This window comes from Cupressus sempervirens, chromosome 8 (assembly GCF_028749045.1).
Source record: "Cupressus sempervirens isolate cs-2001-9-10 chromosome 8, ASM2874904v1, whole genome shotgun sequence".
NCBI classification, from domain to species: Eukaryota; Viridiplantae; Streptophyta; class Pinopsida; order Cupressales; family Cupressaceae; genus Cupressus; species Cupressus sempervirens.
This window is the reverse complement of record NC_143125.1, coordinates 19508366-19530148: the sequence shown is the minus strand read 5'-3', so window position 1 is coordinate 19530148 and position 21783 is coordinate 19508366.

The following is a 21783-nucleotide window of genomic DNA, read 5'->3' as shown; positions in this document are numbered from 1 at the left end:
ATCTCAAAGTTGGAATTGAACATCTATATCTTAATCACTTGTGTTTTCAATAGATCAGACAATCTAAGAATCAATTGGTGAAAGAACTCTGCTTTTAAGCCCAAGGTCATCCAAATCTTCTCTCCCCTTGTCGCCTTTGCAGGCCATCTTAGGTGCATAAGACTAGGATCCAAAACCTTGTTTTTAGTTTTAGAGGGCCTTCTTGGGGATTTCATCACCCCTTGGGATGATGTCAACTCCAGCATTCTGACAAAGTATAAAGATCAGGAGGTGAATCAAAAGACACCTCTCTTGGGATCAAGATTTTGTCACTCAGGCAAAGCCTTAAGGAACTTTATACCCTTGAGAAGTGAAAGAGGAGAAGTGGGTTACCACTCCTCTCGGTTGTGTGACATCTTTTTGGTTTCATCTACAAATTTGGGCCTCATGTACCTTGTGTATATGGAGGACTCCCTAGATAAACCAACTGTAGACTTTGTAGCCAACCATCTACGATGTTCATGTGCTTGAAGTGATTGTTTGAAACATTTGTAAAAACATACACACCCCTTGGCACAAGTATCACATTCTGGAAATCAAAACTTCTATCTGGTTGTTCCTATCTATTACTTGATCTTTTACTTGTTGAATGAATGTTTGCCAAACTTGGTCAATCCTAGCTTAGGGCACACTTAGCATAGTCACTGCCTCCAAAGAACCCCACGATTGTGATTTTTAATCCTTGGAAATATCTCATGTCAAGCCATCCCAAGACTAAGTTTAAAAAGGCTAAGCTTCCTCAAATACCAGCCTATAAGGAAATCGAAGCAGAGCATAAGAAACATACCCCTAACCCTAGGATTGCCAAATTGGATCAAATTGAGAAAGATGGAGCTGAGGTAGCATTGCAAACTGAATGGGACTACAAAATCCAAAACCTAACCCTTTGACATGGTGTTAACATGAGCCTTATCAACAACTCTACTATTACTCATTTTGATTAGGTCCTTCCTTTTTCCACACACACCTATAGGTTTAGTCTCTCATCTAGGAATTGCACTATCCCATTCAAGCATTTGAAGTTAGACCATCTCCTCTCATCTTAGGTTGTTGAAGAAGAATCCTCCACCTACATTGTTAAAATCTTAGCATTATTTTCCTCACTCACTTAGAAACATTTTTGCATCACATCTCTCATCATCTTGAGTATCCTTGAAACACAACACTTTGCTAGGAATAGGTTATTTTTGGTGTCCCACATCACCTTGAGCCAAAGGTTAGGGTCACACTTTTTTGCATCACCATCACATTTCCCACATTCATATTTTAGGAAAACACAAGCTTCTTGCACTTAGCACCATATCCTTTAGACACCCTTAGTATCATCCCTTGCTGCATTTGCATCTTTACGAGAAGCATCCTTTCATGCCACCCACCATACGTTTTGGTAGGCACACACAAAAAAAAGACATGGATCCTAGTCATAATGGTAACACATCTCGAGCTTAGCCATACTCTATAGTATCCATGGCACCATCAGACCCACCACTTCAAATCCCAAAAGAACCAGGATCATCCATAGATATTGAGGCTTTTATGAACCAACCTGGTCATGCTACCATCATAAATGCCATCATAGATCGCAACAAGGAAACCATCATGGAAAATTTCTTATGAGAATATGTTAGTGTCTTTGAGTTTGGATGTCCACCACCTATCAACATAACAGATTCTACTCACCCATTGTTTGGATGGCAACCACCTCAGGTAGAACCAGCAGACCCAAATATCCCCTTGACCAAGGTGTCGATTCCCATTCCACAGAACACTCATCCCATTCTCACTCAACCATTAGTGCATACTACATCTCAACCAACCTCAAGTATACCATTTGCATCTGCTTCCACCACTCATTTTTCTACTCCACGAAATCCTTCATTTGCATCTAGCAACACTACCTTTTTGCTTCCACCCCATATTGCATCTAGTCCATTTGCTACTCAAATACCACCTTTAGGGTCCAATACCTCATCTTCCATCCCACCAAAAATCACTATCAACCCCTTTGTAACTAGCCAAAGCTCTTCAGCCGCATTTCCTTTGGGACTTTGGAATATTGTTGCAACACAAGCACCTATCACTAGTCTTCCCCCTAGCATTGTAGTCACATCCAAACCTTTGACACTATCATCCACTACTTATATTACATATGGTTAAGTTTGATTAATTTTTATAATTATGATAATAGTTGTATAACTAATTCACTCCCCCCCAGTTATATCAGTGGACTATATATTCTAACATTAATAGCTTTGGGAGATCGATGGTGAATCTTTTTAGAAAGAATAGTTCTTGATTTGTGGGGCCAACTATGAAAATTGGAATCAGAAGATGAAGACTCATCTATTGTGCATGGGTTTGGGTTATTGAATCTTGACAAAGAGTCAGAAGATGATTGTGAAAGAAGAGAAGATTAGTAGAGAGATCTATTCATGTGCAACATGAGAGCTCAAGAAGCTCTACTAGTAGCTCTTCTAAAGAATGAATACATTTAGGTAAAGTCACTTAAAACATATAATAAAATTTGGAAATCATTAGAATCTACTTTTGAAGTTGATACACATACAAAGATAGTAAGATTGTAAAATTGGATATGTGCATTTCAAGATGCTAAAATGATGGAATATGAATATGTAAGAAAATATATTGGTAGGAAATCAATTTTTTATTGTAGGAATAAAGTGACATGGTTGAACCAAGGAAGAAGATGAGGTTGTGTGGAAGATCTTGAAAAAATTGACAAAATCATTCAAGCAAGTTGCTCAAATGATTCAACTACTTATACCCTGCACTAAGGAGTTTACCAAGGAAATGTTGCTTGGAATATTGGAAGCAACAAAAATAGATCTAAGGCAATTAGGAGAACTAAAAAGAGTCAAGATAGATTTTAGTATCTTGAATGTTCAACCAATCCTATCTTGAAGTGCAAGCACACATGGAGATTTTGTTGGTAGCAGTAAACCTATATTTGAGGAAGACATGAAGATCAGACAAGGTATTAATCTACTTATGAAAAGAGAGCCAGAAGTTATGGAAATTTTTGTTTGTTGGACATGTAAAGACTTTGGTCATTTCTTGTCTAGATGTCCTAAGAAAGTAAAAAATATATAGAAATAGTTCACTTTTGGATGAAGATGAAGAATTTAAAGTTGGTATGGAAAGATTCTTGAATGATTATGATGAGAAGACTAATGATCTTGAACTAGTTAAGAAAGAGGAAGTAGTAGAAGAGATAGCTTTGGTAACCATTGCTAATCTAAAGGTTAAACATGAAAATGTGGAATTTATCATTGAGACTAACAATGATTTGAAAAAATGGAACCATATTGAAGAGCAGAGATCTAAGCCTAGAGTAGAAGAAAGAGCTAAGTTGACAAATCCTAGAAAAAAGTATATCAAAGAATCATCCTCTTGGATAGAAAATTGGGAGAAAAAATAGTAATCAAGTAGATGAATAAGTATGTGAATTATGTCTTATTTCTCAAGTTGAACCTAAGAGCATAGATGGAGCATGCAAAGATGATCATTGTAATCAAGAATGAAGGAAAAAGTGTATCAAATGGATGTTAAATTAGCCTTCCTGAATGGAAAAATTGAAGAAGTATACATTTAAAATCTTGAATTTTTTCCTCTAATATAAGACAAAGAAATGGTATGAAAACTAAAGAAATCTCTACATGGTCTAAAGCAAGCACCTAGAACCTAGTACACAAGGCTGGACAACTATTTGGCAAATCTTGGATTTGCTAAAGATACGACAAATAATAACTTGTATTTGAAATAAATTGAGAATGGTTTATTGATAATAGTAATATTTTTTGATGACATCATATTTGGAGGTAATGATGAAGCAAGTGATAAGTTTTTTGAAGAAATGAAGAATGAGTTTAAAATTAGCATGATAGGAGGAATGCCGTTTTTCCTAGGATTGTAGATTGTGCAAAACAATGATGGTATTTTCATCTTAGAACATAAGTACTTGAAGGATTTTTTGAAAAGGTTTGGATTGGAAATTTGTAAGCCTGTTGGTACACCTATGATAACTAGTCACAAGTTATATAGCAAAGATGAGACACCTATAGTTGAGAAGAAGAAGTACAGATCTATGATTGGAAGTTTGCATGACTAGGTATAGAAAATGTAGTTGGGATTGTATCTAGATTCTAAGTTGACCCTAAGGAGTATCATTATGTAGCACTAATGAGGATATTTAGATATTTGAAAAGAACATATGATTATGGAATTTGGCATGATAGATCGAGTGATTTCACTTTATGTGCATATACTGATGTGGATTGGGTAAGTAGTATGGATGATAGAAAGAGCATTAGTGGTGTAGCATTTTTACCTTAGAGGAAGATTGGTTTATTGAATAAGCAGGAAACAAGATTGTATTTCTCAGAGTACAATTGAGGTAGAGTATGTTGTAGTGACATATAACTGTAATCAATTATGTGGATGAAATAGATGCTGAAGGATATCACAATTGAGTTTGTAGAACCTATTATTATTTATTGCGATAACACAAGTACAATGAGTATGTCTAAGAATCTTCTATTACATTCAAAGAATAAGCATGTATCTATTAATTATCATGTGTTGAGAGAGAAAGTAGTAGAAAAGTAGATTATATTAGAGTATATGAGTACTATAGAATAGATGGCAAATATCTTTATGAAGCCTTTACCTAAAGATACATTTGAGTACTTGAGAGGTATTCTTGGGGCTATGTCCCTTCCTACTTCTGAGAAGATGAAGTAGTAAGTGCATCAGTCTAGTGGTACAAAGCATTAGTGTTAGACTAGATTGAATGTTGATGCTTCCCATATGGGGGAGTATCTGTGATGAGCTAAATCATTAAGAACTCTTGGTATTTGGTCTTGAACATTGTCTTTAGACACTTGAGCTGGTCAAAGACTTGAAGCAGTAAATTGACATAATGAGGCCTTTCTCATTGATGTCAATGGGGCATATATGTACTTGAAAAACAACCTCCAGTTGAATGGGGGAGAGAATACATAAGAAAAGTATGAATGGGAGAGAAATCTCTACTTTATTAGGGAGATGTAGAAAGATTCATGTAAAGGAGAAGGAGGAATATCTCTTTGGGGGAGATATGTATTATGAGTTGTTTACTGTAAACAACTAGTGCCGATCCTCAAGAAGAAGAAGAAAAATGTAGTGTTCTAGAGGATTTCAAATTTGATTATTAAAGGGGATTTGAAAAGATGAGAACAACATCGACAATAGAGTACTATTTTGGTATTCTTGTAGCTTAGATTTTTTTCATCTATGTTTCCATCAATTCTAAATAGGGAGATTATCAGCATGAATGCTAATGATACTACATTGGGGGAGTATCCTAAGAATTCGAGAGCAATGACATGTTGCATGCATGACAATGTTTTTCATTGATATCAACATAGAAGTAAGTCTATAAAGACTGATAGAGTAACAGATAGAAATCATAGTAATATGGACAAGGTTTTTCTTGTCTGGTGATGTGCAGTCATGGAAATGTTTAGTATAGTGTTCTAATGATGTGGTTTAATACACATCACATAAGTCAAAGATGTACAAAAGTTGTACCTAATTTATGGAGAGCAGTTTAGAGGTAGAGTGCTTGGAAAGTAGTTTTAATGTTTGTATTATATCTTTCATCTGAGATGTAATAAAGAGATGTGTAGTTAGATATTGATAGAGGACAATTAGATGATGATGTTAGTGAATGCACAAGCCCTAATATCACATGTATGAAGTTTTGTATAAATTGTGATCTGACACTACTATTATAGTTGTAATTATTAATTATCTTATTATAATTAATTGGGAAAGCCTCAAGGCCAATTCAAGGAATTATTTTGAAGATATGGTATAAAGGAAAGATGTTTTCCTTGTTTGTAAAGTGTATCTAGCATTGTATGAAGTGCAAAGTGCAAAAAAGAGAAGAGTGTTTACTGGATGTGAGTAAGTGATCCAAGGGATTACTGGATGCAAGTTTCATGATTTGGTTACAAGATCAAAAGGAGTGGAGGTTTGGTTGACATGATAGAGGAATAAGTACTATTCATTTCTATTATTCTACAAGGAATAATATAGAGATCATTTGGATAGTGGGTTCATTGGTCTTAACCTTGATGTTGTTTATGCAGTGGGTCTAATTGTCTTCCACAACTCCTAATAGGGTTGGTACAACTCTTAACAGGGTTGGTACAACTCTTAACAGGGTTGGAATCTCCAAATCGTTATTCAAAGTCTCCTAATAGGTATTGATATGTACTAAATATTGTTATAGACTCCTAATAGGGTCCATCCTCTAACAAGGAATATTGATATTAGTACATCATCTTGTGCATACCATCCCCTTTGGGGTTTTACCTCTGATCTAGGGTTTCCCTAGATAACATATCTAACATTATTGTGTAAGAGTATCTTTTTGTGGTTTTTGATTATATTACTCATATGGTTAAATTTTTTTGAGGCTGGTAATTGTGATATGAGTTGTTTAATTGATTCACCCCAACCTCTTAGTTATATTAGTGGACTATAAATTCTAACATTACTTGGTAGTTTACCCAATTATTTCTAGAATAGGTCATCAATTTTGATTGAACCTATGCAACCCATCAATCTTGGTACCACAAAATAATTAGAAACAATAGTCCACCAAGATAACCGAGAGGGGGGTGTATGAATGAAATGTGGGCCTTTGTGATTCACACACACTTCAACATGATCATTATCTAAAGAATCATCCAAAAATAAACATGGGATTTTTCATCTAAAATAACCAACAGGTTGATCTATTCCTTCCTAAATAGAATGATTTTTCTAATTGCTCACAGATCGAGAAGCTAGCAACCATACATCTAGAATGAAGGATTTTTGCTTAAGCTAAATGAGAATGCAATATTATACTAGATGAGTTGCAATTAATCTAAGAATGAAAGAAATTAAATTATACTATATGTATGTGTAATAAAATAATATGAGATTATAATGCAAGAAATTAAGCTATGGATGTATGAGAAAGTGAGTAGATATTTTAGCATAAATTTGATGCAAATTCAATTCAACCTCCTTTTTTTTGAAATGAGGAATTGAGAGCTTCTTAAATAGAATCCAAGAATTTATCAATAGTCAAGATCAATTTGGATGGATGGTCAAGATTAGAAATGAGATTCATTTAAAATGGAAAGTTTCCTTATGAAAAGAAAGTTTTTGATAAGGTAAAACAGGTTTTACAGGGATCCTAAAACCCAAAGTTTTACAGCAAAAAGAGCGAAATGAAATAGACTAAAAAAACAAAAAGCTACCACAAAAGGCCAGAGACAAAAGAAGGCCCAAAGCCAAAGTACAAAGGCTAGAGACAGAAAGAAAAGCCAGGCGAATAGGCTAGTGGCCGTTCGTGTCCATGGCCTGCAGGGTTTTTGTAGTATCATTGTCCTTCTAACTGGCCATGCCCTCCTGAATCCTAGTTGGAGTGTTCATCTGGTTACCCTGATTCACCTAGTCACTAGCCTCTTTCTGAAAATCATCCTGGTTGAATCCTTGCTTTGTGTTCTTATGAAAAGGAAGTTAATTGACTTCTTTTGAGTAGAATAAGGAGTTAACTGATTTAATTCCTTTTCTAATTTTAGTCAATTGAGAGTTTCCATTTTTGAGCTGAAGAGAGAATATTAGAAAAGATATTTGATTTAAGAAAATTAAATATGACCTCATAATTGAGTATTCTAAATTGAATAATTAAATTCAACATTTAGAATGAGAATATTTAATTAAATCAAATATATTTAATTCCTCATGTATATTAGCTAAAAGGGGTGAATTTAATTTAATTAAAGTACTTGAACCAATAATTAAATTAATTCATTTAAAAGGTTAATTTAGGTATTTCAATGAATATTTAGGAATTAATTAAAGTGATTAATATAGATTAATGATTTCCTACATTTGACACTTACGTCAAGTAGCGATTACTAGAATCAGAATTGCCTAGTAAATTAGGACTTAGGATTGATCAAATAGACCAGAATTGGTTTAGCATGGCAATATGCCAATTTTGGGGTATTACGGGGTGGGGCGTGTGTGAATTAGTTATCCAATAATTAAAAAATTTATCAACCTTAAGAAAATATTTATCCATTCAACCAAAGTAAATAGTAACCATAACAAGATGCACATAGACAATTACACCAGATATGTTAAATAGGGAAACCATTGATTAGAGGGAAAAATTTGGTGTGAATGATGCCCACAAGATGATGTACTAATATAAATATTCCTTGTTAGAGGATGAACCCTTTTAGGAGTCTATTTCAAGAGTTAGTACATATGAGTCCTTGTTAGGAGATTTTGAATCCTTCTTAGAAGATTCCAACCCTATTAAAAGTTGTGCCAGCCCTGTTAGGAGCTATAGAAGATAGAAGGACCCATTGTCCAAATAGCTTCTAGAGCAAGATCACTAAATTCATTGTTCAACTAATCTCAACTATTCCTTGTAGAATAATTGTGTGTACTATACTTTAGCTTCTTTCCTTTGTCTTGTCAACTAGACCAATCACTATAAAACCTTGTAGACTAGGTCAGGAACCTTGGATCCAAGTATCAAACTTTGGATCATGCAATAAAACCTCGACAATGCAGTTTCCTTCACTTCTGCTAAGCTCAACTTATCTTCACATTCCACTCTTTTGCTACTTATAATCATTCACATTTATCTTTACATACTACTCTCATGATAAAGGAAAATGTTATTCCTTTATACCAAATACATAAAATAATTCCCCGAGTCAGTTGCTACACCTTCTAAATTAATTATTATAGGACCACATTAAGAACACTTTACACTTAGCGATAACATTATTAACCTTGCAACTTGAATAACTTTCTGTACATGTAACATTATCATGAGCAGGCTTTTCCACATCATCATCAACATGTCTTCTTCATATCTTTAACTTCAACTTCTTAGAATAAAAAATCTACTAAGAGATATGACAAGTTTACTAGAACATACTTCTATAAACTCTATCTCAGAATAATCTTCACCAAAACTTGTATAACTTCTTTTATACTTAATATCTTATGCTTCTGAGGTTAGCTACATATACTAGACACTTAGTATTATCTCCCTTTGACCTTTTTTAATGAAAGTACTCAGCTATCTATTCATACCAAATTCATCTTTACCACTGTTCTTCTATTAGATACCACAAAAAACTCCTGTGTTGACATCAATGAAAATATAGTCATGAATGTAACATATCATAATGATAATGATCTAATCCTATTTCTACAATACTACCCCATAGGAATATCATCACAATTCATGCTTCCAATGATCTCCCCCTTTGGCATTAATGGAAACATAGATGAAAAACATCTAGTTCCAAGAATAACAACTGCAAAAGACTGTTAAGCTTTCTTTTCAAATCATCTTCACCAATCATTCTTGCCCAATGATATACCTCAATGTGCTTTACATCAAATTGTCTTTCCATGCTATATTTTATCCTGTTGTACTTCTTCCAAACATGTTGTACTTGTTCTTACTTATTTTTCATGTTGTACTTCCCCTCCATTGACATCAATGTCAAAGGTTTCAAAAACCATCATACTCTACAAAAATAGTTTCTTACTTAGCTCAACTGTCCAAGACACTATTCAAAAACAACATCCAAAAAGATTCCAAGATGAATCTATCCATCACAAATACTCCCCCATATAGGAAGCATCAACATTCAGTCCAGACAAACAATAGTTCTTTGTTACATTGGATTGATGCATTCTTGCATCTTCTACTCTGATGTAAAAAGGGACATAACCCCTAACATACCTCATAAATTCTCAAAAGTCTCTTTAGGAAGAGGCTTAGTGAAAATATTTGTAATCTACTCTTTAGTGCTCACATACTCCAATCTAATTTCCTTTTTGCAACTTTCTCTCTCAACATGTGATACTTGATAGAAATGTGCTTGGTCTTAGAATGCAACACTAGATTCTTATACATATTTAATGCACTTGTGTTGTTACAATGTATGGCAACATGTTCACTGAATTCTATCCTTATATCCTTCAATATTTGCTTTATCCAAACAATTTGATTACAATTGTTTATTGCTACAACATATTATGCTTCTACTATACTTTGTGAGGTATAATCCTACTTTTTTCTTAGCTAAGAAACTAATCTTCCTCCAAGAAAGAAGGCTCCACCACTTGTACTCTTTCTTTCATCCATACTGCCTACCAAATCAACATCAGTATAAGCATATAGAGTGAAATCATTGGATTTAACATACCATAATCCAAACTCTACTGTTCCTTTTAGGTATCTAAATATCCTTTTGAGTGCTACATAATGTGCTTCTCTGGGATCATCTTGGATTCTCGCAACAATTATAACTACACTTGCTATATCCGGCCTTGTGTGAGTCAGATGTTACAAACCTCCAATCATAGATCTGTACTTCTTTTTCTCAATAGTAGCTGTCTCATCCTTTGTAGATAAATTGTGTCCAGTTACTATAGGTGTTCCAATGGGTTTACATATTTCTAAACCAAACCTTTTCAATAAATCTTTCAAATACTTAGTCTAAGAAATAAAGATTCCTTCTTTATCCTGCATAATCTATAATCCTAGAAAATCTTTCATTTCTCCTATCATACTCATTTCAAATTCCTTCTTCATTTCTTCTACAAACTTGTCACTTTCATTATAATTTCCTCCAAATATGATATCATCAACAAATCTTACCAAAATCATTAATCCATCATCAATTTCTTTCCAATAGAGATTACTATCTACCACACCTTTGCTATATCCAAGCTTTGTCAAATGCTTGTCTAACCTTGCATACCAAGTCTTGGGTACTTGCTTCAAGCCATACAATGCTTTCTTCAATATGCATACTATGTCCTTATCATCTATTAAAGGACAACCTTTAGGTTATTCAATGTATACCTCTTCTTCAAGTTCTCCATTCAAAAATGTTGACTTGACATCCATTTGATATACTTTGAATTTCTTATATGCTGCATCTGCTAAGAATAATCTTATTTCTTCTATTCTTTTCATAGGAACATAGGTTTCATCATAGTCTATTCCTTCTTTCTTTGAGTACCCTTTACATACTAAGCTTTCCTTGTTCCTTACAACTTTTCCTTGTTCATTCATCTTGTTCCTAAATACCCATTTAGTTCCTATCACATTCTTATATGCTAGTCTGGGGACCAATTCCCATGTCTCACTCTTTACTATCTAATTTAATTCCTCTTTCATGGCATGCTTCCAATAGTCATCTTTACACGATTCATCTACATTCTTAGGTTCAACTTGAGATATCAAACATAGTTCTTAATTGATCCTACTTCTTGTCATCGCACCTTTAGCTCTACTTTCAATGATCTTCTTGGGTGGATGATTCTTTGTCATATTCTTATCTAAAGTAAGAGTTTTTATCTCAAATCTTGGCCCTGTTGAAGGTTCCAAGCTTTTTTCCTCCCTTAGCTCTCCTTCATTCTAAAAATCATTGTTAGTCTCAAGGAATACTTTATCATTCCTTGGTTTAGTAACAACATCGTCATCTGAATTGTAATCAACTATTCTTTCTTGTATCTCAAATTTCTCATCAACTCTCACATTTGCACTTCCATAATAGTCTTAGTTCTTATATTATAACATATATAAGCCTTAATTTTTAATTAATAACCAAGAAACATACCTTCATCACTTCTAGCATCAAACTTACCACTATCATCATCTCTTTTGATATAACACTTACTACCAAAAATTTTGAAATACTTAACTGTAGGTGAGTGACCAAATCACAACTCATAAGGGGTCTTGTTATGTCTTTCCTAACTTGCACTTTGTTTATAGTAGACTACTGTATTCATAGCTTCTCTCCAAAAAATCTTGGATACATCATTTTTAGCTAACATAGCTCTTGCTACTTCTATTACTGACCTATTTCTTCTCTCTACTATACCAATCTATTCAGGGGTTCTTGGAGCTAATAACTATCTTTTGATTCTATTAGCTTTACAAAAGATGTTAAGCTCATTTGAATTAAACTCTCCTCCTCTATCTTATCTTAAACATTTAATCTTCATGCATGATTCATTCCTAAATCTATTCTTGAATATTTTGAACTTATCAAATACCACAAATTTTTCTTTAAGAAATACAACCCACATCATTACAGAAAAGTCATCAACTAAAATCATGAAATACCTTTCATCATAGAAGCCTTTAGTCTTGGAAGCATGAATGTTGATGATATTACTATGGGGGAGTATGGTAGAAATATGATTAGATCACTATCATAATGATATGATACATTCATGATTATGTTTGTCATTGATGTCAACATAATGGTTTTTTATGGTATTTAATAGAAGAACAATGGTAAAGATCAAGTTGGTACAAATAGATCATTAATTATTTCCAATAGTGAGGTTAAAGGGAGATTATACTATGTGTCTAGTATATGTAGCTAACCCCAAAAGCATAAGATATTAAGTTTGGAAGAAGTTATGCGAGTTTTGGTGAAGAATTTTCTGGTAAACTTGTTATTTCTCTTAGCAGAGTTATTATTCTAAGAAGCTGAAGTTATAGATGTGAAGAATAAATTTGGTGATGATGTGGACAAGCTCTCTCATTATAATGTTACGTGTATGGAAATTTATTCAAGTTGTAAAATGAAAGAATAATGTTATCGCAAAGTGTAACATGTTCTTAATGTGGTCCTATAATAATTAATTGAGAAGGTGTAACTACCAACTCAAGGAATTATTTTATGGATTTAGTATAAAGGAAGGAAATTCTACTTTATCATGAGAGTAGTATGTATTTATGAATGTGAATGATCGTAAGTAGAAAAAGAATAGAATGCAAAGATAAGCAAAGTTGAATGAAAGTGAAGGAAACTTCATTGCTGAGGTTTTATTGTGTGATCCAAAGTTTGATAATTGGATCCAAGGTTTGTGACCTAGTCTACAAGGTTTGACAGTGATTGGTTCAATTAACAAGATAGAAGAAAGAAGTTAAAGTATAACACACACAATTATTCTACAAGGAATAGTTGGATAGCGAGTTTGGTGATCTTTTTCTAGAATCTATTTTGATAGTGGGCCCTTCTATCTTCTACAACTCCTAACAAGGTTAACACAACTCGTAATATGGTTGGAATCTTCTAACAAGAATTCAAAATCTTCTAATAGGGACTCATATGTACTAAATGTTGTAATAGACTCCTAATAGGGTCCTTAATCTAACAAGGAATATTTATATTAGTAATCATCTCATGGGCATCATTCCCACTAGGGTTTTCCCCTCTGATCAAGAGTTTCCCTAGTTAACATATCTAGTGTAATTATCTATGTCCATCTTCTTATGGTTATAGTTTACTTTTTTTGAATGGATACAAATGTTTAAGGTTGATAAATGTTTTAATTATTGGATAACTAATTTACCCACCCCCCCTAGTTATCTTGGTGGACTATTATTTCTAATAGAAATATCTCAAAATTATACATTTGGCTCAATCACTCTCAACTGAAGAGAAAGAACAATTCACTCATTTTTTCCAAGAGAAGAGAATAAAATTTTCATGGACATATGTTGATATGGTTGGACTTGATACATATTTTATCATGTACCACCTTTCTATAGATCACAATGTTAAGCCTATAAAAAAAAATTGAGGAAGATGCATCCACATGTGTCCCTACTTTTGAAAGATGAGTTAAAAAACTCCTGAGCACAAAATTTATTAGAGCTATTAACTATGCCGAATGGATCTCAAATATTTTTCCTATTTCTAAACATGAAAAAATCTATTTGAGTACATACTGATTTCTATGACCTCAAAAAATATTTCCCAAAGGATGATTTTCCACCATTGAATATTGATATGATAGTGGACATTACTATGAGATGTACTCCCTTATGAATAGCTTCTTAGATTATAATAAAATAAATATAGCTCTCAAAGATTAGGAGAAATTTTTTTTACATGTGCATGGGGTACTTTTGGCTAGAATGCCATGCCTTTTGGTCTAAAAAATGTGGGTGCTACTTATTAGAGGGCTATGCTCACAATTTTCCATGACATGATGCACAAGAACATGGAAGACTATGTTGATGACACCCATGGTAATTCTAAACAAATAAGCACTCACCTAGCTGACCTGAGTTTGATATTGGATCAAATGGAACAATCTCAACTTAGGATATTCCAAGAAGTGTGCTTTTGATGTCACATTTGGAAAATTGTTAGGTTACACTATATCAGCTAAGGGCATAAAAGTTGATCCAGAAAAGATGCAATCAATAATGGACATGCCACCTCCTAGGGATATTAGTCAATTAAGGATTTACAAGGAGACTTGCAATCTATTAGGAGGTTCTTCTCTTAGCTAGCTGATAGGTCCCAACCATTTAACAAAAACTTTCATAAGGGATCTACCTATGTATGGAACAAGGAACGTAAGAAGAGCCTAACTTAGGTCAAGGAATACTTGTGTAAGCCACCAATCCTCATGCCTCCTATTCTTGGGAATCCCTTGATATTATACATTTCAGCTACAAACTCTTCTTTAGGGGCTTTTTTGGCACAACACAATGGCAATGGGAAATAATGAACTATCTATTATATTAGATAAACACTAGTTTCTTATGAAATCAATTACAACAATATTGAAAAGGCTTGTCTTTCTATAGAATGTGTGTCACAAAATCTCCATCACTATATTCTTGTGCATACTACACATCTAGTGGGTCAAATTGATTCTCTAAAGTACCTTTTGGGTAAAGCTATGCTTGCGAGAAGACTAGCTAATTGGATAATGATTTTCTCATAATTTGACATTTAGTATGTTGAATGTAAAGCTATTTAAAGAAGAAGCCATTTCTAATCAACTTGTTGAATTTTCACTCTAAGATGATGTTCCTATGAAGATAGATTTTCTAGATTTGTCCATCATGTATGTCACAAAAAGAACCTAGAAAATGTTCTTGTTGGAATAGTTTAGTATAATTGAGCCGGGGGGGGGGGATTGAATTAGTTATCCAAGGTCCAAATATATAGATAATTGTTTTTAGTACTTAAAAAATACATGTGCATGCATTAATCATCCAATATCTCAAACCATAGTATATTACTATCTTAGGTCAAATGAACTTTACAGAAATGTAAACATGGAATACCAAAAAATCATTCATACAATTTGACACAAGGATTTTAAGTGGAAATCCAATTTGGGAAAAACCACTAGTAACCAAGATAGTCAATAATATTTTCTTTTTCAGATGAGAAGCTAGGGCTACTTGAGCATCTTTGATTTTTCCAAGAAAGGGGACTTGTTTAGAATCCATAGAATAACACATTCGATGAATTATAGTAAGGGTGAGGTGCAAGGCTTTAGCTATGGAATAAGGCATCACATTGTTTGACATGCCTGCATCTATTATATAGTTACTTAATTTGCATCCGTCGATATATAGTGAGATGTAGAATGGGTTAAGTTTTTGCTTGGGAGAGGTTGTTACGACAGTAGAATATTCTTGGTTAAATAGGTTAGATGTCAAAGATTCATCTTCCTCCTCAATGGTCACATTATGATTCAAATCTTAAAAATTCCCTACAATGATCTACCAATCTTTTCAACTCAAAGGGATGAGATTTCAAATAATCTATAGGGGAGATTTGAATTTTTAACTCTTCATAAAATTGGATGAAATCAAAAGGGATCTTTTCCTTACCTATTTGAGACATTGATGCTCCTTGAACAATGCAAATATTATTTGATAAAGAGTTGGGGTCACTTCCTAGAGCATGACTGGAGTATGGCTTTTTGAGTTTTTGACCTTGGGTTAGTACTATGTATAAAGTTCCATCAGTAGTCACATAACATTAATCCTTTGGCTCATAATCAGATTCATATTCCAAGAATAAGTTTCTAGAGTTGCCATTTGAGTATGAATCTGACTTAGAGCAAGGGGTTGCAGTGCTCAACTGATTAGTGGATAATTATTACATCATACAAGCAATTTTTGGGTAGCTTTCACTATCATGATCTATTGTCAAATGAAACACACACATGTTTCCTTTCTTCAATGCCACTTCAATCACCAATCTAGGTTGTGATCTTATAAGTTATGGAAATTTTCCATCATTATTTCTTCCCAGTGGGTTTTGATAGTTCTGCTAGTAAGAGTTACTTAACCTAGGTAATTGTCTCTTTACTGCCATCATTTTGTTTGATAACTTCTAAATTAATTCTTCAGATGATGTGGTATAGCTAAAACTTCCCTTGGTTCGGAGTTTCCTTTTCCACTTGCCGGTGGTGATCAGGTCATCTTCAAATTTGACCACTTTCTTTTGTGCATCCACTAAATCTGTGGGATGAGACCTTCTTAAATCATAATTGATGTCTGACAACATTGGACTTATAAAGAATATTTTCAAATTGCTAGTAGTAGGTCTATCAACTATCAAGATCTTGCTAGTGATCTTATTAAAAGTTGCAACGAAGTCCCTCATACTCATGGTGGGTTGTTTTTAATGGATGTCAACTATGTTAACAAGACATGTTCTTCTTCTATAGTCTTGAACCTTGTTTCAAAGGCCATTATCATTATATCCCAATTGGTGATTGATCCATCATCTAGACGATAAAACCAATCTATTGCACTTTCCATCAAGGTTTCTACAAATAGTCTTACATCAACATCTTCATGAGCAATCCCTAAGATGTGAGTAGCTGCAAAAAAGGCCTTAATATGCTCATCTGTAGTAACCTTCCCATCACCTAAAAATTTAGGGAAATTATTCCTTAAACTAGATGAGAGTGGGTGATAAGCATTCAGTGCTAACAAACCTGTTTCTATAGCCCAAGGAGCAACCATGATTATTCTAGCAAGATATGGTTGAAAATTGACAACTAGGGAAACAATAACTCTATGCAAGGCCAATACCTGGTAGGTAGTATGTGAAGAGCTTTGATTTCTAATAGGTGAAGGTAGTCTACTTTGAATTTTCTTTTCACCTTTTTGCTTTGGAATATCTAGGATGGGAAAACCAAGTTTTGCAAGCTTGTCAAAAATAGGGTATTGCCCACCCTGTTCTTTGGTACTTCTGAGGAACCTTGCTTTTTCCAAGGTACTAGATTAATTTTGTATTTGAGCTTCAAATCCTAACCATCTTTCTTCCTTTTGGATTTCTCTCCTCTAAACAACTCCCTCTAATGCTTCAGCCCTAGATTCTTCTTCTTCCAATATTTGGCTAGTGTTCCTATAATGCTCAACGTTCCTCCGATTTCTCCAAAAAAATGTATTAAGGGATGAGATTATATCTTCTTGGTTGTCTTCAAACCCAAGATTAGGTTGGAGTACTAAAAATATATTTTCATGAGGTAGTACCATTTTTGGTCATGTTAAAGGCTTATTTAGTCAAGCGATTGTTTGTATCCCCAACAGAGTCACCAAAAATCTGTTGGTAAATAGATTGTTCTTTCTAATTTCAATTCTTCAATGCCATAATTTGGGAATGACATCTAATCACAAAAATCATAAATTCACTTCTAAAAAGACTTACTTTCCTCTAAATTATTAGGTATAGATCCCTATTGCAAAATTTGAAATGAATTTTGTTTACACATAAATCTAAATAGAGTATGTTCTTAACTAGAGAAAAGGAGAGGTAAACCAAGTCAAACCTATATAGGATTTAACTTAGGCAAGAAATAATATTTTGAGGGTTGATTAAGTCTATGAACTTACACATCTTATGAACTCATAGTTAAGATGTACTAAGGCTAACTGATCTATCTAAAAACTAAATTGTAGAGAGAGAGAGAGATTAAATTGAATGAAAACATCTAAAGGATCTCTTTTAAGCCTATAATGACAATACTTATCATGTTCAACTTTTTGTTTCAAAATAGGGGAATGAAGCTCTGTTCATTCCTCATTTCAATCCAAAATAAAGAGAAAACAAGAAATTAACAATTAACCAAAATGGAATAGAAAATAATTGATACCAAAATACCATTCAATTGACTCTGCAACATCAACCACTTCACACCAAAAATCTGCCGACCTTTTATTAATCTTTCATTATCATACATATAGGATTCTGAGATGACCATTAAAATGGAAGTTCAATTGGTTCATCTCCTCAAAAATGACAAATGGCAAGGAGCCAGTTTGCCTATTAAAATGATTACATAAAAAATGAAAAGGTGGAAAATGAATCACTTTGCCTTCTTTCCTTTTTCTACCTTTGCCCTATAGGCTTTGGTGGCAACAATGATTGGAATTAACTCTTCATATTTATGGACATGTATATTAGTGTATCTCAAGAGCCATTTAGAATGCTCTCAGGCTAGATGTTAGAAATAGATAATACTGAGAGGGGGGGTGACTCAATATTCTCAATCTTTTTACCCACAAATAAATATTATTAATTACTTTGTTATGTGCATAAGAAACTAAACCAATAACATTGAATAGTGTAAAAAACCATACACAAAGAGAGATCATAACACCATATTTTGTTAACTAGGGAAACCCTTGCCAAGGGAAAACCCCAATGGGGATGGAACCCACTAGATGATTCACTATATAAAGAATCCAGTTAAGGATATTGACTCTGTTAGGAGTCTATGTAGCATGTACAATGTCTTGAGTCCTTGTTAGGAGACTAGGCCTTGTTAGAAGCCTCAACCCTATTAAGAGTTGCTTTAACCCTATTAGGAGTTGGTGAATCAAATACAAATGCATGCAAGAAGATCCCATTGCCCTAACATGTAACTATACAATAAGTTCTTCAAGAAATAGGTATACATACAATACTGAGTTATTTTTTGTACTTCACAAATCTTTTGATTGATGATTCTTCACACAAGAGTGACTGCACATATATTAATTTGCATCATATCTTTACATCATATAGAAAAGTATCACATTCACTTGTTACTCATATTTCACAAGATCATATCGACTTAGCATTTACTGATCATTGAATCATCATCCACACACCCTTCCTTTTCTTTAACTTTGCAAATAAAGTTCTTTAATTATACAAAATATTTTGGTAAATTCTTCCTTAATCAACTCAACAAGAAATTATAACTCAAAATAATAAATCAAATTGTTAAACATATTCTGTTGATATGCTCTATTCTACACCATGTCATCACTGCATCACTAATTCCTTCATAAATCAAACTTGGTTGACTATACGAATATGTGCACTAGTATATGTCATCATTATTATGTCATAGATTTTTGGTCAACTACACAAGAGAATATTCCAAGGGAATATTTTGTTATCATCAAAATTGTCCTGCTGTTATAGCACTGTCTAATACTTAGACAATTTTCTTCTGCAACTGAATGAGGCTAATCTGCAAAAAAAATATATTGCCATAAATGACAACCATAACTTACCTTATTTGATTGATTGGAAATATTTCCAAAAATCTTTAATGACACCCAACTAGTATTGTAATTCTTCCATGGCCATGTGTAGGCATCCACCAAGTATCTGAAGCTTGAAGATTCTATTTTGGTGACTAGAAGTCATTCCTATCAAATCATCTATGAAAGTGAAAAAATTTTTCTACATGAAAGTTACTCCAATGATTTCCTTCCCTTGCCCACTAGACTACAAGTCTATATGCAAAGCTCTTAGCAATTCATAATCTCTATCTTCTTCCTTCTTTACTTTGACTTTAGTTTCTTTAAGTCCCTCCTCTACCACCATGATCATTTTGGACTTGAACTGTATGCTCTGAAACCACTTAACTAGGTGCTCATCTCCTTTAGGTAAAATCTTTGTTTCAATAGCCTCCTTTAACTTCATGTGGATGATCATCTTCTATAAGGAAACACAATCATCACACTTGGTTTTCTCTACAGCCAAGGTGGCTCTATTTGATGATATGTTATCTTTCTCTATTTCTAGTCTTAATATAGCATTACCAATCTGCTCTATAATGGAGAGTCCTTTTTCTTTGATCTTCTCACTCCACTCTCTACCAATTTTCCCAAAATGCTTATCTTCTTGAAGCTGGAAGATAAGTGCCTAAATGTTTGCAATGTTGGGATCTCTAGTAATGGGCATCCTAGAGATGCTTGCTAAAGGGGTGATTAGTTTCCTTATGAAACCATTCAATTCCTATATTTCCACTTTCATCTAGACCTTTGACAACTTAAGGCTTTCCACCTATCCTTTGATCACCCCATTTGTGGACTTCCACAAGCTGAATTTGGTATCGTGTCTAGCTTCCCCAAGATCCATCAAATGCATGGTGAAATCATCTATAGTCATATCCTCAATCCTTAGTAGGTTTTTCTATTTCCATTGTAAAATGTCCTATTTTAGGGTCTTGTCCAAGGATAGATAAGGTCTTTTGTTTATTAAACTTAGTCAATGCAAATCTAGAGTGGACAACAAGGGATAAGGTATCCTTGTTGGGATCACCTTCATCCTTCCTTTTTCTCTTCCTATCTAGAGTATCTTCCAACCATGAATCTATGCCTATTACCTTTGAAGCCATCCCAATAGAATCTATGCTAAACATTTTCCTTTTGACCAGAGTGATTGCTTTCATAGTCAAAGAGAAGGAATTATTTTGGGCTTGTGAAATGAGCTTTGAGGACACTTGGCCTTTCTCTATCTCTGCAGTCTTCTTGGTTGCCTTATTTGATTCAGTGGACTCACTATAACTACTTCCTCCATCTCCTAAGTCCTCTACTTGCACATGATGGCTACTTGGTAGGAGAAGTGCAGTTCTTGTAGATGAAACTAGACTACTATGAGGTGAGGGAACTAGAGTAACAACACTATCTTTTAGATAATCCACCTTCTCAGCTTTTGGCTGGGCACCAATCACTAGGAGGGAGCCATCCTGACAAGTATTAGCCATAGGGATATTTTTTTCTAGAGGTTGATCACCCCCACTTGCTAGTTGAGCTTGTCCTTGAATTATGGCCAAGGTTACACCTGATGTGCCACCTTGTGAGGAGGAAGCAAGGGCAACTACTGGAGGAGCTTGATTTGGTGTGCTTTTACTTCAATCCCTTCTTGTTGTAGTCCACTCAACCCACTTCCTGATCCTTTTAATAATTCAAGCCATCATGACATCTAGATCTTCTCCAGTATCCTCATAAGGCTCCAAGATGATAGGAGTATTTCTTAGCTTTGTTAAATAGGTATTACTATACATGTTCTACACATCATCTTCCACTCCCTCCACATTGATACCAACTTTATACATTTTCACTTGATCTACTATGAGTCTAGTGAAAGCACAATCACCACTCTCAAATTCATCCTTGCAATTGGCCCAATAGTCTTCAATGGTGGTGATGTGTTTGATAACAATTACAATCTACAATAGCTCCCTTGCATATCCATTTGGATCAAAGATAGGCCTCAAAACCTCATACATCTCCAATCTATATTCATCTCAAACACCTTTAACATGTTCTTTGCATCAGAATGAGAATCACAACTAAAAGCTCCTACCTTCATAGGAAACTTGTAAGCTTTCTTCTTAGACTCCTACTTAGTACATTCACTTGAATTGCTTGCCTCATTATCTTGATCAACATAATCATATCACTTGGATATCTCGACAACTTCAAGGGGTATCTATCAAAAGTTACAAGATGCAAATATGAAAATAATGAGAATTGGATAAAATAACTCCTGAACTAACTAATGGCCA